Source organism: Gossypium arboreum, chromosome 9 (genome assembly GCF_025698485.1).
Source record: "Gossypium arboreum isolate Shixiya-1 chromosome 9, ASM2569848v2, whole genome shotgun sequence".
Taxonomy (NCBI): Eukaryota; Viridiplantae; Streptophyta; class Magnoliopsida; order Malvales; family Malvaceae; genus Gossypium; species Gossypium arboreum.
In genome coordinates this window covers 14,107,604-14,124,306 of record NC_069078.1, presented here as the reverse complement: position 1 = coordinate 14,124,306, position 16,703 = coordinate 14,107,604, and positions in this window count along the sequence as shown.

The window sequence follows — 16,703 nt, the reverse complement described above, 5'->3', positions numbered from 1 at the left end:
TGAACATAACTCTACAATTAATACTTGCTGATGCTAATGTTTTTGCCATTTCATTGCCATGCTGCTCTGAGCAAGGTTCGAATGCAGATTACTGAGGGTTCGCAGGCAGAATATGCAAAGCCAAACATGTGATACGAAAAACACGTATTAAATCCAGAATAGTATATATGTTAGCATACATAGAGCTTATTTAAGACATCATTTCGATGATCAGTAACATTACCTTATAAACACCCGATTCCATTTAGAAAGTATATATTATGTGGGAAAATATCAAATAAGTATTATACTTGTTATAGTACTATTCAATTCAGAAATGTTTCCCGTGACATATTCCGTATATATATTTGCTTGAAATCTACCAAATGTAAATGCCCATAAGATTACACAGCTAAGACAAAATGACACCAAAGTAAAAAAGAAATTAACTCGTATCTAAATTATATCTTTTTTCACTTTAGTATCTAGATTATTTTTCTTTTCTTAAGTTGATACTTTTGTTAGTCAAACTGTTAAGTGTATTTAAAAATTACTTAACCTAAAATTTGTAATTAAACCATGCATTTTCTTAGTTTTGATATTTAAACTTTTTTTGTTACAAGTGGTGTCTAAACTATTTTTTTTCAATTTGGTATCTTTATTAACTAACCGCTAAGTCTATTTTTTTCTATAAAAACTTGTGGCAAAAAAGACAAAAAGCATTATTTTCTCTTTTATATATAATGTTTTTTTTTCTTTAGAGCAAGACCAATGGCCTAACCAATCAAGTCATGAATTCTTGATTTGATCAATTCTTTCGATTCAATCAAATAAATTATTAAAAATTCAGAAAATAAAAAATAAGTAAAAAATAGAAAATCTGACTAATTGTTTTTCTTAGCTTGGTTCGACAGGCTTGTATTGGTTTGTGGCTCAATTGGTTCAACCCTTATCTCTTGACCAATATCTCAATCGGTTCCAGATCCAACTAGTCCGCCAAGCTGTTCCGATCAATGAAATAACATTTCCAATCTTGTCAAGTCGAGCAAGCAAGTTATGAAGTTCAAAACAAAATTATTCGCCAGCACCTCAACTCCATGAGGGCGAATTTCAAGGGTCGCTAGTATTGCAAAAGAAGAAGAAGGAAAAATAAGAAAGAAAAAAGAAATAATGTAAAAGAAAAATAAAAGAATTAAAAAATATTTTTAAAGTTTATATGATGTGAAAATTTATTATTGGCTGGAATTTTTGAACATATATAATATTTTTGTGTAAAATGGGTAACAAAAGAATAGTTTAGTTACTACTTATGGTAAAAAAATATTTAGGGTTTAGGGTGAGAAAAATATAGAGCTTAAATGCTAATTTATGGGGTTAAGCTTTTAAAAAAAATTAACGGTTTAACTAAAGAAGGTACCAACTTGAAAAGAAAAATATAATTTAAATGTTATTTTATGATTTAACCTTAATAAAAGAATGTCGATAAAATAAAATTAAAAATTAAAATTCAAAATTTAAATGTATTAGATGGCATCTTAAGGATGAAAGTGTACATTAATTGTATTTAATATTCAAGAAATATTTCTTGTCAAATTGAAAATTATGATAAACCTGGAGTTCAATATTCAAGAATTATTACTTGTATGAAAAACTCGTACCAATTCATATTACTTGCCTTTGGAATAAAATAGAAGTTATTCCTTTTATTTTGGAATTCTTGGATATTTTATTTTATAATTTTAGCTTTATATATAAAAAGATTATCCTTTTGCAGAAGAGTAATACAGGATTCTTGTGACTCGGTATAGCGAAACTCACGTGAGTTTCGCTCCGGGAAAGTACATTCACATGCCAATGTGATAATAGAAACAAAATTGTAATAAATCTATAAAGTTAATTGATAAGTGCTGTTAATTGTGTGTGTATATATAGACAAAGAGAGAAAAAAAATATATGAAAGAATCTACAAAGATAACATAAAAAACAAAGACAAGATCCAAGTTTTGTTGTACGGACATATTAACGTTTTGTAAGAAAATGAAGTTAGAACAATATCCAACATAAATCAAATTAATAAGATAGAAGGAAGGGTCATTTTCAATAATAAAATATTCTTTAAATTACATTTTTTTCTTGGTTATTTCTACCGAAGCATCCCAAACTATTGTCAAAACTTTGTATTAATCCCTAAACTTCAAAATGATCTATTAAGTCCTTTTAAAGTGTAATTTTTTATCACTTAAGTTGTCAATTAAGAAATTGAATACTAATTTGGATATGACATGGAGAATAGTTAAAATATATTAAATTAAATTATAAACATGTATATATCTATCATATGAATAATTTTGATCTGAATATTAAAAATAAGCAATGTTAATAAAGTACAAACCTTGTGGTAGCAATGGACCGAATGGTTCTCAATAATCAAAAACCAAATCTTTGATTAAACCCAGCAAGAAGACCTGCTTTGTATATAACAACAACATAATATCTTTCTCCCTATCACATGCTATATAGAAATGTAGTTTTTTTTAGCCACCACATGGAGATGTAATTGACAAATGGCATATTGTAGAACAGGATCTAATCAGGAAATGCTAAAAATAGATTGAGGAGCATAAGTTGTTTTACACTATTTTTGTATAATCTCTTGGAGAAAATGCATTTGGAAGGAATTGTGGGTTGTTTTTCAAGATCATGGCAAGGTTATGGATGCTATTAATTATTCTATTGAAGAGAAGTAGATGTGGTAGACGTTTTTAATTTATTAGGTATTCATCTTTAGCCGATGCTCGTAAAGCTTGAAACAAATTGAATGAGTTTTGGATACTGGGTAACAAGATAAACGTACCTATCGCTAGGTTTAAAAATTGGATAAATTTGTGGAGAAGGGTGAGAGTATAAAATATAAAAGAGGGTTGATGCATGCTTAACGTGTTTCATCTATTCCTTGACAAAAAAAAAATTAGGGTTAAAAAAGTGAAATCGAAAATCAAAACGAACTAAGGTGTTTGAACAGCTTATGAAATGTATGTTTAAAGACCGTAGTTATTCAAAATCGAACTAAATTATATTTTTATTTAATATATAATTATTTTTACTTTTATAATATAAAATGAATGTTTTATATTTAAAATAATAAAATAATTTAAAAATTCTTGAAAAATTATTATTTTTAGAAATATTTATGAAAAAACTTTAAAATTTTATCAAATAATATGCAAAAGCAATAAAACAAAGCTCATTTTGTCGAAATAAGTCTAAAGATCTAAAGTCAAAAATTAATATAAAAAATCAAGAACCAAAATGAACTGAACCGAATTATGATGAATGGTTCAAAAAATCCAAAAAATTCGACTAAATTGAACTGCTATCACCCTTAAAAGAGTTAATTTTTCCTCAAGATCCCATTAGAAATCAAGTTCCAAGCAAGTGAAAATTAATCTTAAATCTTCCATACAAGGATTTGTTTCATTAAGCTCATCAAGTTCTCAAGAAGGTGATTCGAAGAGTGCTGAAGACAAAACTTGAAAAACTTTTGTCCAAACCAAGGATCGAGAATAGGAAAATTATTAATAAATAATTTAAATTGGAAAGAACTCTTGCTTTAAGCATTGTAAAAGAGTTTCTTCCTCTAGAAGTTTAATTGGTTGATTACATGAGGTAATTCGGAGTCTTGGCCGAATTGTCCTTGGAATCCTTAAACAAACCAATTTTTCGCCTTAGTAAAAACGCATTGCATTTGTTTACTTCTCACATTGCAAGTAAGTCTTTTATTTATTATTTTATTACTTCTTTTAGTTAGTTTTAAATTCTTTAATTATTACTTTAGAGTTTTCTAGCTTTCTTGCAATGCAAGTTTGGCCAAAGAAAGAGTTTAAATAAAATTCATTGCACTTGCCATAACTTCATTAGGACTCTTAGGATTTTAGAATTTGCTCTTGATTTATCACAATTCGTTGTGGTAAATTAGAATATTTTCGGCACGTAATGAGCTTGTTTTCTAGTTCTTTTATATGTTTTTATTTTATTTTCCGTTTTTAGTAGTTTAAGTTTAATTTTGGTAAAATAAGCATTTTTATGCACTTTTCTGGTGTTTTAATAAACTATGAGGCCGACTCAGACATCGAGAATGACTAATAGACTATTGAGTGCATAAGGTGCCAATTCAGACCCAAGAATACAATGGATGATACCAATGTTGCGGCACTAGCATGCAACGCCGCAACACCAAACATAGAAGCATCTAAGGGGTGAAAAATGGTCAATGTCGCGACACTGACGATTTTGTGGAAAGATGCAGTTGTTTTCCTTGGAAGATAATTTGGATTATTTCCTTAATTGGACCCTAAGCATTTAATAATATATTGTATCAATTAGAATAAAAGTGCACCAAACAACATTTAGCCTATATAAGTCACCTTATAGTCTCTTGAGAGGGGTTAGACATTAGACCTAGACTTAGACAATTTTATTTTACTTTGTTTTTATTTAGTTTTATTTTTATGTTAGCTTAGTCAGAACTTTTCTATTCCAATATGAAGATGACTGCTAGTGGAGATTGTTTCGAAACCATGATTCAATTATTTATCAATGAACATTCTCTTTGCTTTACTCTTTTATTTCATTTATTTATATTTTGTGAGCCTGATCAACTAATGTTTGTATTAATATTGGGATAAAATCATGTGCTTTATTTACATCTAGCATGTTTTAGTTATGGAATTGTTTAATTGATTAAGTAATTTGATGAGTGGATGTGTGTGTAGTTAGTGGATTCACAATGGTTTCTCGTACGAATCAGTTGGTATAATTTCACGTGTGCTGAAACCCTACGATTAATGACTCTAGGAAGTAATATAGGTAAATGGATCGAGAGATGAGATTACTAGGTAAATAGTGGATTTATCCCAGTCAGAAAAGTGAGGCCGAGTGGTAAGCGTGTACTGGTAGATTAGTTAGGTGATAGTGGCCGAGAGGTAATACTGTCTAGTTAATAATTTATTCACCATTAAAACTGGAGTTCTCATGTTAATTACAACCATTGATGCAAGTTAATCTTCTACCTGTTAATTAGACATAGGCTAAAGCTCGCATCGCTGACACTAGGAATTGGAAAATTTATTCGGTTAAGGGTAATTAATTTAATTAGTCTAATTAATCTTCAATTTGGATTCACACTACTAACTTGTAAATCAATTAGATTAGTAATTATTCTCTTGTAATTAATTTAAAATAAATTTCTTCAATCTACAATCCCTTGGGTACAATCTTTGGAATACTTATTGGTGTTCTATTGTAACACTTATATATTACAATTTGACCTATTCGCTTACATATATTGCACTTAGTTTTATATATTTTATTTGCACAATTTTTACTCTAAACGTACACATATTTGGAGGAGGTCAACTCTCAATTAGGAAAATGAAGACATACATAAAAATTGGTATGGTCAGCCCTTAGAGGGTTTTTTTTTCTTTTTCTTTTCAATAAAGTTACTCCTGGAGAGGGTTTTTTTTACAAGATTTTTGTAACATGCCAAACCCAACCAGATAATTGGATCTGAGTATGATGTGTCACAACTTAAATTAGACAATTTTAAGCAAATCATGCAGTGGAAGATTTATAAAATTTTTACGAAGTTATAAGTATAAAATGTATGATACTTATTATTTTTCAAAGTTTTAAATGTACATCATTAACAGTTCAAAATAATATTCAAACCATTCAACGTATAAGTTCGAATAAAAAAACTTCATTGAATGGAATATAATAATTCAAATTCAAGCATTGAAATTTGATAAGGTTCTCATTAATACAATGTCTCATCAAAATAGTAGTTCATTATACAGATCATTTTCAAAACTACAATTACACGCCACCCCCAAAAAGTCATGTATGATATAGGACAATATAGACAGCTCACAATAGCAACAGTTCTCTGGGATAGTCCCTTCAACAAAAGGACTTCCTTCAGTCAGCAAGCCTGAGAAGGAAAAGATAACAGAATAAGTTCTTACGAACTTAGTTCTGAAACATAAAGAGAATTCATACACATCATTACTTAGGTTAATACCAAACCTTTTGTATAATTTTACACAGGATAATCATAATATCCCCACTGGCTCTCACAGAACACAGACAGAGTTAACACGCCAACTTGCATAACACATGGGCAGATACTGTATGCCAACCTAACACGAATTAGACAACCCATCTTCTTGTTAACCACGTACCCAAAATTCAGAGTTAGAGCATATCATATCATACAGTCTCGTTCACATACATACTCCCTCTTAACTCTTCATATCGATTTCATTCAAAATAACATGTTTTATCTTGATTTGCTAGTCTAGTTTGCAATATAGCTATCCTACCTAAGGCTTCTCAAACATATCTCCTCTTCTCTATCACCACAGATCATATTTCACATATCACAAGGTATTGGTACTGGCTTGCACAGATGGTGTTATGTAACAGCCCATTTTTTGCTGAGATTAAAACTGTGGCTTCAGGACCACGAATCCAAGCTAAAAATAAGATTTTATTTTAGTTATTTTATGGTTGGCATCATGATAGGAAGGTTACATGAAAATTTTGGTACGAAAATTTTACTAATTGTGTGTTCAATTAGGGAAAGGACTAAATTGCATAAAATGTAAAAGTTGGCTTCTAGTAGCTTTAGGTATCAAATAGCTAGAGAATTCAAAACTTAAGGTCCTTATATGGTCATTAGACCATTGAAGAGTAGTTAGTAGATATTTTAATGACTCATCCATGGAAAAATTAGAAAAGGGTAGGGACTAAATTGGAAATCAATAAAATTAATAGATGATAATTAATTAAAAAGAAAAAAATCATCTAATTTCATATCATCTGCCCCAATTATTCTATAGAAATCCTAGAAGAAAGGAAGAAAACTTTTCAAGCTTAATAAGGTATGATATCAAGTCCCGTTTTTAGTAATTTCTATATTTTTGGAATTGGGATAGCCTAATCTTTCTATTTGAGGGATTTATTTGAAAAGTAATCAAGGTATGAATTTTGGGTCATGGATGAATATGCTGAAAATTAGAAATTTATGGTAGAAAATGAAAATTTATTCATAGATAAACAACTTTTACAAATCAATTTTTGATGAAAACTTGATTTAGGGACTAAAATGAAAAAGTGGTAAAACCTATGGAAAATTATAAAATTTTTGAAATGTATGTGCTGTAGATGTAATATATAAATTTTGGCTAGGCTTGGAAAGAGGGTTAAATTTCATGAATTTCATTTTCTGAGCCTAGGGACGAAATCGAAATTTTTGAAAAAGATAGAGGCAAAATGGTAATTTTTCCTGGGATGTAATAGGATTCAAATGTATATGAAATGTGATAGATTAATAGTTAATTTTACCCATATAGATCCGGAAAGACCAACCACGGAACTAGCTCGAGGAAAGCAAAAAGTTTCGGATTAGTTGAAATTCAAATAGGAACCATTTTCAAGGTAAGTTCATGTAACTTAAAAATGTATGTTAATATGCTTGAATTGAATTGTATGATTGTGTTGATATGTGTGAGATGATATATACATAATGAAATAGTCTTAAGTTGTGTAATATGGACAAATTATCATGTTCTGGTTGAATGTTGAATTTCGATGGGTTAAGAATAATAGTGCATATGTTGCAGATAGAATTTAGCCCAGACGGGTAATTCTAATGTAAGCCCTCTTGAGCATAGGCTATAAATTGGATTTAGCCAGACGAGTAATGTGACATCCCTAATTTAACCCTAGTCGGGAAGTGGTTTCGGGACCGCTAAACCGAGTCACCGACATGTTCAAACGTAATATTTATTGTCTAGAATATGTGAAAGTACATGTGTGAATTTTGAATTCTTTGATTTAGTTAATTTGATTGTGAATTGAAAGAAAAAGGACTCATGTGAAGGGATTTAAATATATGTGGCTATTTTAAGAGGTTAATAAAAGAATGAAGTAAAATAAATGGAGTTGCATGTCAAATACTCCATTTATTTTGGATAAGTGGCCGGCCATGACAAGTTATGGGCAAGGGGAAACATGTTTCAAACATGTCTAGCTAATGGATTATGTAAGGAGGAATAAAATAAAAAGAAGCATGGGAAATAAACTAATGAAAAATTAAAGGAAGAAAACAAAGAAAAAAAAATGTGTCCATCATTCTCATGCATGACCGAAAAAAAAAAGGGAGAAGGAAAAGGCTTCATACTTTGGTTCTTCTTAGCCGTGTAGAAGAGGAAAAAGAGGAAGAAATTCAGCCACCTTGAGCTGGAAATTAAGGTAAGAATTCAAGTTAGCTCTTTAAATCTTAGCATGGTTTTAAGCTAGATTCTAAGCCCCTTATTTAACCATGCCGAAATCTTTGAAAAATTATGGTGATATGAACGTTCGCCATGGTAGATGTTAAAGAAGATGGTGGAAATGTTGTACACATTTGATTAGTAAGTTAGATGGATGAAATTTGAACTAGTTATCAAGTTCTTTAGGTAACCCATGTTGAAATCTTGGTTTTGAATAAGTGAGTTTTTCGCTAGGGTAACTAGCAAGGGTGATGATTGTTGTTTCATGCTAAATCTAGATGAACAATAGTTTAAGAGGAGCATTCGCCATGATATGAGATTGTGATGTTAGTGCGAATATGAAGATGATGAACTTGAATAAGAAATATTCGCTAGCATGATAAGTATGGATTATCAAGTAGTTGAGATAATTGATGAGTGAAGTGGCTAATGGGGACTCTTAATAAAATTATGCTAAGGCCGAATGTATCAAATGCTAAATGTGCTTATATGTGTGTGTGTGTGTCATTAGTAGCTAATGGCATTCGGCATTGTTTAACAAAAATTAGAAATGAATGCTTGAAAGTTAAATATGGTCGCCCTAGTGACCAAATGCGTTAAAAGCTAATATATGGACAAATGATACGAATAAATTGACCTTTGAAATGTATATGGTTGCCGTGTGTATATGTCTGATTGAGAAGTAAATTTGTTTGATTTAGCTCAAGATCTTAAAGGAGAGGCATCCAACAAGGGGAAATCGAAGGTCATCGAGTAGCCGACTTGGAACTATTTTACCTAACACAAGGTAAGTCATTAAGCACGTATTTGATATTGCTTAAATGATTGTAAAATTTATGCAATTGTGTTTAATGGGATGATATATATATACAAATGAAAATGTATGTGTATGGAGTGATGACAATTGTTGAATGTAAAAGAAATAGTGAAATGTGTAGAAAGTTTGCTTTCGGCACTAAGTGTGCGGGCAATACGTGTGTACGGTGACGAGATTGGCACTAAGTGTGCGTGCTGGAAATATATGGCACTAAGTGTGCATGCTGGAAATATATGGCACTAAGTGTGCGAGCTCGAAGGGCATGGCACTATGTGTGCGGGCTTAAATCGCATGGCACTAAGTGTGCGAAATCGAGTATTAAGCACTGTGTGTGCGTACTCTCTCTATATATATAAATATCTCCGATCGAACAATTATATGGAGGGTGTGTCTCCATCGAGTGAGTATGGACAGCGGATCGGGTAAGTACCTTGAGCTCATGACGAATAGGTAATACGTTAATGCTTGGGGTTGAATTTGGTAAGCCTTAAATCTATGTGATGATTGAAATTGTATGGTTGTGCTGGAAAATGAGTTAATGTGTAAAAATGCTTCGATTATCTTGTTGTGTAGAATATGAAATGTGGATGTATGAATTGGTACGAGATTGGACCGAAAGGTCCGAGGTATTATGGTATAGATTCGATATGGACGAGTACCTAGCCTCATTTGTTGTACATGTAGTAGTAACTTTATCAGTGGATTGACGAATGCTTATGACTTACTGAGTTGTAAACTCACTCGGTGTTTTCTTGTCACCCATTTTAGGTCTCTTGGACTCGTATTGTTGCGTGCTCGGAACCGTCGTTGAAGTCATCACACCGGCTGAAATCTTGTGGTATTGTTTTTTGTTGTTGAAGAACATTTGGCATGTATAGGCTATTATATTTTGTCGAATTGTGGGTTGTAAACTTTAAGCCATGTGAAAATGGCCTATGTGGTTGTCGAGTGGGATGCTAGAACCTATAGCCACGAGTCTTAGAAACTCAAATTTTGTTAAGGTGGCCATAATTTGTGTCATGTATGATGGATGATTAAGGCCAAGGAAAAATTCATGAAATTGGCATAGTCTACTGCAGTAACTGTTGCGGACAGCAGCAGTGAGGTGAGATTGAAAATCACTAAAAATAGTAGAAGTAGAATTAAATAGTGAGTAAATTATGGAACTGAACCTTGATGAATCTATTTTATATGGACGAAACGAAACGACCATATGAGCAGTATACTGGGAAATATTAAAGTTCTCGTGAGACAGGGCCAGAACGGTTTCTGGGTCCCCTGTCGCGACTTTGAAAATTTACCATAAATTATCCAGAAAGAATTAGGAGTCATGCCTTATATGTACAGATTCCATTTTGAGTCTAGTTTCATTAGAAAGAAACGTCACCAGTATTAAAGCCCTATACAGAAAGATATTCAAGTTGTAACGCGCGGAGGTCAGAGCAGTCGATCCCTGTAACATGGGTGACTTTAACTAATAAACTGTACCAATTGGCCCAACCAAAAATTCTAAAAATAAATCCATGGATGGGTATATGAGTCTAAATTCAGGGAAAATTTACAAAACCAGTTTCCGAGTTTTGGAACTCGAGATATGATTTTTAAGGCGACGGTGACGCAGTTTTCCAGCCTGTCCAGAAATGCCAAATTGGTCGGTACTTTAAGAGGATTTGTCTCGTTAACCCCTCGTGTCCGACACGGCGTCGGTCACGAGTTAGGGTGTTACAATTTTATTGGTATCAGAGCTATGGTTTAGTCGGTTCTAGGACTACCATAGCGCGTGTGAGTCTAGCTATACATGCCAAATTGATAGTGCTTAATAATGTGATGAATTACGAAGGTTGAAATTTTTGTTTTGATTAGCGATGGAACCCGGGTAGAGACCCTTGGCGGATGACGTTGAAAGTGTAGCGGCTGCTCTGCGCAAGGGACACCGCTGTTGAGCCTCGGTCATCCGCGAATAATCAAAATGAAGGGGCGAAACAAGCCTTCTTCACTATGATGAATGAGTGGGTCGCATAATATGCCCGAACCAACCCGATTGTCCAACCATTCCCGAATTTAAATACTCCACCCCAAGAGCCCGCAATGCCTCCGATTCTTGATCCTGTGAGGTGAGTAAACCACCGTGGACTTGATTAGGAAGCGTGGGGCGAGGAGTTCAAGGCCATAGTTCTTGATGATGCCGAAAAGGCCGAGTTCGCTCGATAACACCATTAGAGTGTTAGATGATCGTCATGCACACCGACGAATGTCTTAAGTGTGCTATATCCTTGTTGCGAGACTCACTTACTATTGGTGGAGGACTTTAATTTCCATAGTCCCAAATGAACGAGTTACTTGGGATTTCTTCCAATCCAATTTCGAAAGAAATACATTAGTCAACGGTTCATCGATCGAAGCGTAAGGAATTCTTGGAACTCAAGCAAGGCGGATGATCAGATCGAATCTGAACATGAGTTCGTAAGACTTAGTCGGTATGCTCTGGAGTGTGTGGCTGATGAGGTTGCGATGTGCAAAAGATTTGAAGAAGGATTGAATGAAGAGTTAAAGTTACTAGTGGGAATTTTGGAGATAAAGGAGTTCGTGACACTAGTCGAACGAGCTCGCAAGGCGGAAGAACTTGGGAAGGAGAAGAAGAAGGCTGAATTTGAAGCAAGAGATTACCGTAAAAGATCGACGAGTAAAGCTCCGTTCTCGGCTATAAAGAGGTTCGGGGAGGACACCGAGAAGTCGAGGACGATGCGGGAATTTCCATTAGAGCCAGACCATTGACGGACTCGAGCTACTTCAGTAGCTAGTGTGGGCAATAATCGTCAAGAGAGACACGAATGCCCCCAATGTGGAAGACGACACCTAGGTGAATGTTGGGGTAAGTCATTAATAGGGCTGTTATGGATGCGGTTCAAGGACCACTTCATTAGAGATTGCACGGAGCTAGATGAGAGGAATAAGACGCAAGGTGCAAGACCTAGTGGAACGATGGTGGAGGTAGGCCCCGAGAATCTCTGGAGGTAGGGGTGGTAATCGAGAGGAGCCTCTAATACGGCTGTCCGATCCGAGACCCGTACTCTGCTAGAGCATATGCCATCCGCGCACGAGAGGAGGCATCCTCCCCGACGTTATCACGGTACTTTTACTCTCTTTGATACTATTGTGATTGCATTGATTGACCCCGCTCTACTCACTCATATGTATGTGAAACCTTAGCATCCGAAGAAGACTCTACCGTTGAGTCTCTCGAGTTCGTAATTCGAGTGTCAAACCCTTTGGGTCAATACGTGCTTGTTGATAAAGTGTGCAAGAGATGCCCCTAATAATTCGAGAATCCTGTTTTTCGCCGATCGATGCTTCTACCATTTCATGAATTCGATGTTATTCTTGGTATGGATTGGTGACCGTGCATGATGCAAATGGTGGACGCAAAAGGAAAACCATTGATTTGAGGAGTGCAAATAATGAGGTAGTCCGAGTCGAGTCTCTTGATTTAAAAGGAGTGCAGCAATAATATCTTCTATGACCGTCAAGATATGTGAAAAGGGTGTGAAACATACCTTGCGTATGTGTTTGGAAGTAAAGAGACGGAAAGGAAACTCGAATCGGTACCAGTGGTTTGTGAGTATTCGGATGTTTTTCCGAGGAGTTACCGGATTGCCACCGTTCGAGAAGTGGAATTCGCATCGGTTGTACCGGTACTACGCCGATTTCAATAGCCCCGTATCGTATGGCATTAACGGAATTAAAGGAATTGAAGGTTCAATTGCAAGAATTGACGGATAGAGGTTTCGCTCGACCGAGCTTTTCTCCATGGGGCGACTTTGTATTGTTTGTGAAGAAGAAGGACGGAACCATGAGGTTGTGCATCGACTATCGTCAACTCAATAAAGTGACGATAAAGAATAAATATCCATTGCCACGAATTGATGATTTGTTTGATCAATTAAAGGAGCCTCGGTGTTTTCAAAGATAGATTTGAGGTCGGGTACTATCGGTTGAGGGTCCGAGAATCGGACATACCCAAAACCGCTTTTAGAACGAGGTACGGTCACTACTAATTCTTGGTGATGCCGTTTGGGCTCACTAATGCCCTGCGGTGTTTATGGATTTAATGAATAGAATTTTCGGCCATACTTGGATCGGTTCGTAGTTGTATTTATCGATGACATTTTGGTCTATTCGAAAGATGAAACCGAACATTTGAACACCGAGGCTAGTGTTGCAAATCTTACGAGATAAGCAGTTATACGCAAAGTTCAAAATGTGAATTTTGTTGAAAGAGGTTAGCTTTTGGGGCACGTGGTGTCCGTGATCGGTGTCGGTGGACTGAACAAAATTTCGCCATAGTCAATTGGAAACCTCCAAGGAATGTTACGAAGTTAGGAGCTTTTTGGGGCTTGCGGTTACTACCGACGGTTTGTGAAAGGATTCTCGATGATAGCCACACCCACGACAAAACCGCTTCGAAAGATGTCAAATTTGAATGGACGGAAAAGTGTCGAAAAGTTTCACCAATTGAAAACCCATTTGACGAAAGCTCCAGTTCTAGTACGCCTTTAATCGGCAAAGAGTTTGTCATCTATAGTGATGCCTCCCTACTTGGGTTAGGTTGCGTATTGATGCAAGAAGGTCGAGTTGTGGCCTATGCGCGTCGAGACAATTAAAGCCACATGAGAAAAATTATCCAACCCATGACCTCGAATTGGTCGCCATCGTATTCGCCTTTAAAGATATGGCGACATTACTTATTTGGTGAGAAGTGCCAAGTGTATTCGGATCACAAAAGTCTCAAATATTTGATGACTCAAAGAGACTTAAATCTGCGACAAAGACGATGGCTCGAGTTGTTAAAAGATTATGAACTCGTTATTGATTATCACGGGAAAGGCCAATGTGGTTGCGGATGCCTTAAGTCGGAAATCACCGCTTGTTTTTACGGCGATGAATGTACACTTGTCTATTCTACCCGACAATGTGTTAGTAGCGAATTAAAGGCCAAACCATTGTTGGCTCATCAAATTCGGGAAGCTCGAAAGTTGATGAGGAGTTGCTTGCAAAACGGGTGAGTGTGTTTCGAACAAGGAATCGAGTTTCAAATTGATGATGACGATTGTTTGAGGTTTGAAGTCGTCTGTGTGTTCCAAAGAATTGAACTTATTTCGATAATTCTAAATGAAGCCCATTGTAGTCGAATGTCAATCCACCCGGTAGTACTAAAATGTACAATGACCAAACGCCAATTTTGGTGGCCCGGTATGAAACGAGACATTTCTGAATTTGTTTCAAGGTGTCTGATATGTCAACAAGTGAAAGCGGAACATCAAGTGCCATCGGGATTACTTCAGCCGATCATGATACCCGAATGGAAATGGGATCGAGTCACAATGGACTTTGTATCCGGACTGCCATTGTCAGTGAGTAAGAAGGATGCGATTTGGGTCGTTGTCGATAGACTAACTAAGTCGGCTCACTTTATCCCCGACGCACGGATTTTTCAATGGACAAATTAGCGGAATTGTACGTTTCTCAGATTGTGAGATTACACGGGGTGCCTATTTCTATCGTGTCGGATAGAGACCCAAGATTTACGTCGCGATTTTGGAAGAAATTGCAAGATGCTTTGGGTACCAAGCTGCATTTTAGCACCGCTTTTCATCCCCAAACCGACGGTCAATCCGAACGGATAATTCAAATACTCGAGGATATGTTGAGATGTTGCATCCTTAAGTTTAGTGGTTCATGGGAACGGTATTTACCTTTGATTGAATTCGCCTACAACAATAGCTTTCAATCAAGTATTAAGATGGCGCCTTACGAGGCTTTATACGGTCGTAAATGCCGTACCCCATTATTCTGGACTGAACTTAGTGAAGGTAAATTCTTCGGGGTTGATTTGGTTAAGGATGCCGAGCAAAAAGTTCGAGTAATTCGTGAAAGTTTGAAAGCTGCTTCGGATCGCCAAAAGTCGTATGCGGATTTGAAAAGAAAAGATGTTGAATATCAGGTTGGAGACAAGGTCTTTCTCAAAGTTTCACCCTGGAAGAAGGTGCTTAGATTTGGCCGTAAGGGCAAATTGAGTCCGAGGTTCATCGGTCCATCTGAAGTATCTCGAACGAGTTGGGCGAAGAGCGTATCGATTAATATTACCCCGAGCTCGAAAAGATTCACAACGTTTTCCATGTTTCGATGCTTGACGATATAGGTCCGACCCGACACACGTAATTACTCCATCTGAGGTCGAGGTTCAGCCTAATTTGAGCTATGAAGAAGAGCCGATTCGCATTCGATGCGTGAAGTAAAAGAGCTACGAAACAAGAAAATTCCATTAGTGAAGGTGTTGTGGCATAAACACGGATGGAAGAAGCCACTCGGGAACTTGAGGACTCTATGAAAGAGCGATACCGAGCCTATTTACGGTAAGATTTTCGGGACGAAAATTTCTTAAGTGGGGAGAGTTGTGACATCCCTAATTTAACCCTAGTCGGAAGTGGTTTGGGACCGCTAAACCGAGTCACCGACATGTTCAAACGTAATATTTATTGTCTAGAATATGTGAAAGTACATGTGTGAATTTTGAATTCTTTGATTTAGTTAATTTGATTGTGAATTGAAAGAAAAGGACTCATGTGAAGGGATTTAAATATATGTGGCTATTTTAAGAGGTTAATAAAGAATGAAGTAAAATAAATGGAGTTGCATGTCAAATACTCCATTTATTTTGGATAAGTGTTGACCATGACAAGTTATGGGCAAGGGGAAACATGTTTCAAACATGTCTAGCTAATGGATTATGTAAGGAGGAATAAAAAAAAGAAGCATGGGAAATAAACTAATGAAAAATTAAAGGAAGAAAACAAAGAAAAAAAATGTGTCCATCATTCTCATGCATGACCGAAAAAAAAAGGGAGAAGGAAAAGGCTTCATACTTTGGTTCTTCTTAGCCGTGTAGAAGAGGAAAAGAGGAAGAAATTCAGCCACCTTGAGCTGGAAATTAAGGTAAGAATTCAAGTTAGCTCTTTAAATCTTAGCATGGTTTTAAGCTAGATTCTAAGCCCTTATTTAACCATGCCAAATCTTTGAAAAATTATGGTGATATGAACGTTCGCCATGGTAGATGTTAAAGAAGATGGTGGAAATGTTGTACACATTTGATTAGTAAGTTAGATGGATGAAATTTGAACTAGTTATCAAGTTCTTTAGGTAACCCATGTTGAAATCTTGGTTTTTGAATAAGTGAGTTTTTCGCTAGGGTAACTAGCAAGGGTGATGATTGTTGTTTCATGCTAAATCTAGATGAACAATAGTTTAAGAGGAGCATTCGCCATGATATGAGATTGTGATGTTAGTGCGAATATGAAGATGATGAACTTGAATAAGAAATATTCGGCTAGCATGATAAGTATGGATTATCAAGTAGTTGAGATAATTGATGAGTGAAGTGGCTAATGGGGACTCTTAATAAAATTATGCTAAGGCCGAATGTATCAAATGCTAAATGTGCTTATATGTGTGTGTGTGTGTCATTAGTAGCTAATGGCATTCGGCATTGTTTAACAAAAATTAGAAATGAATGC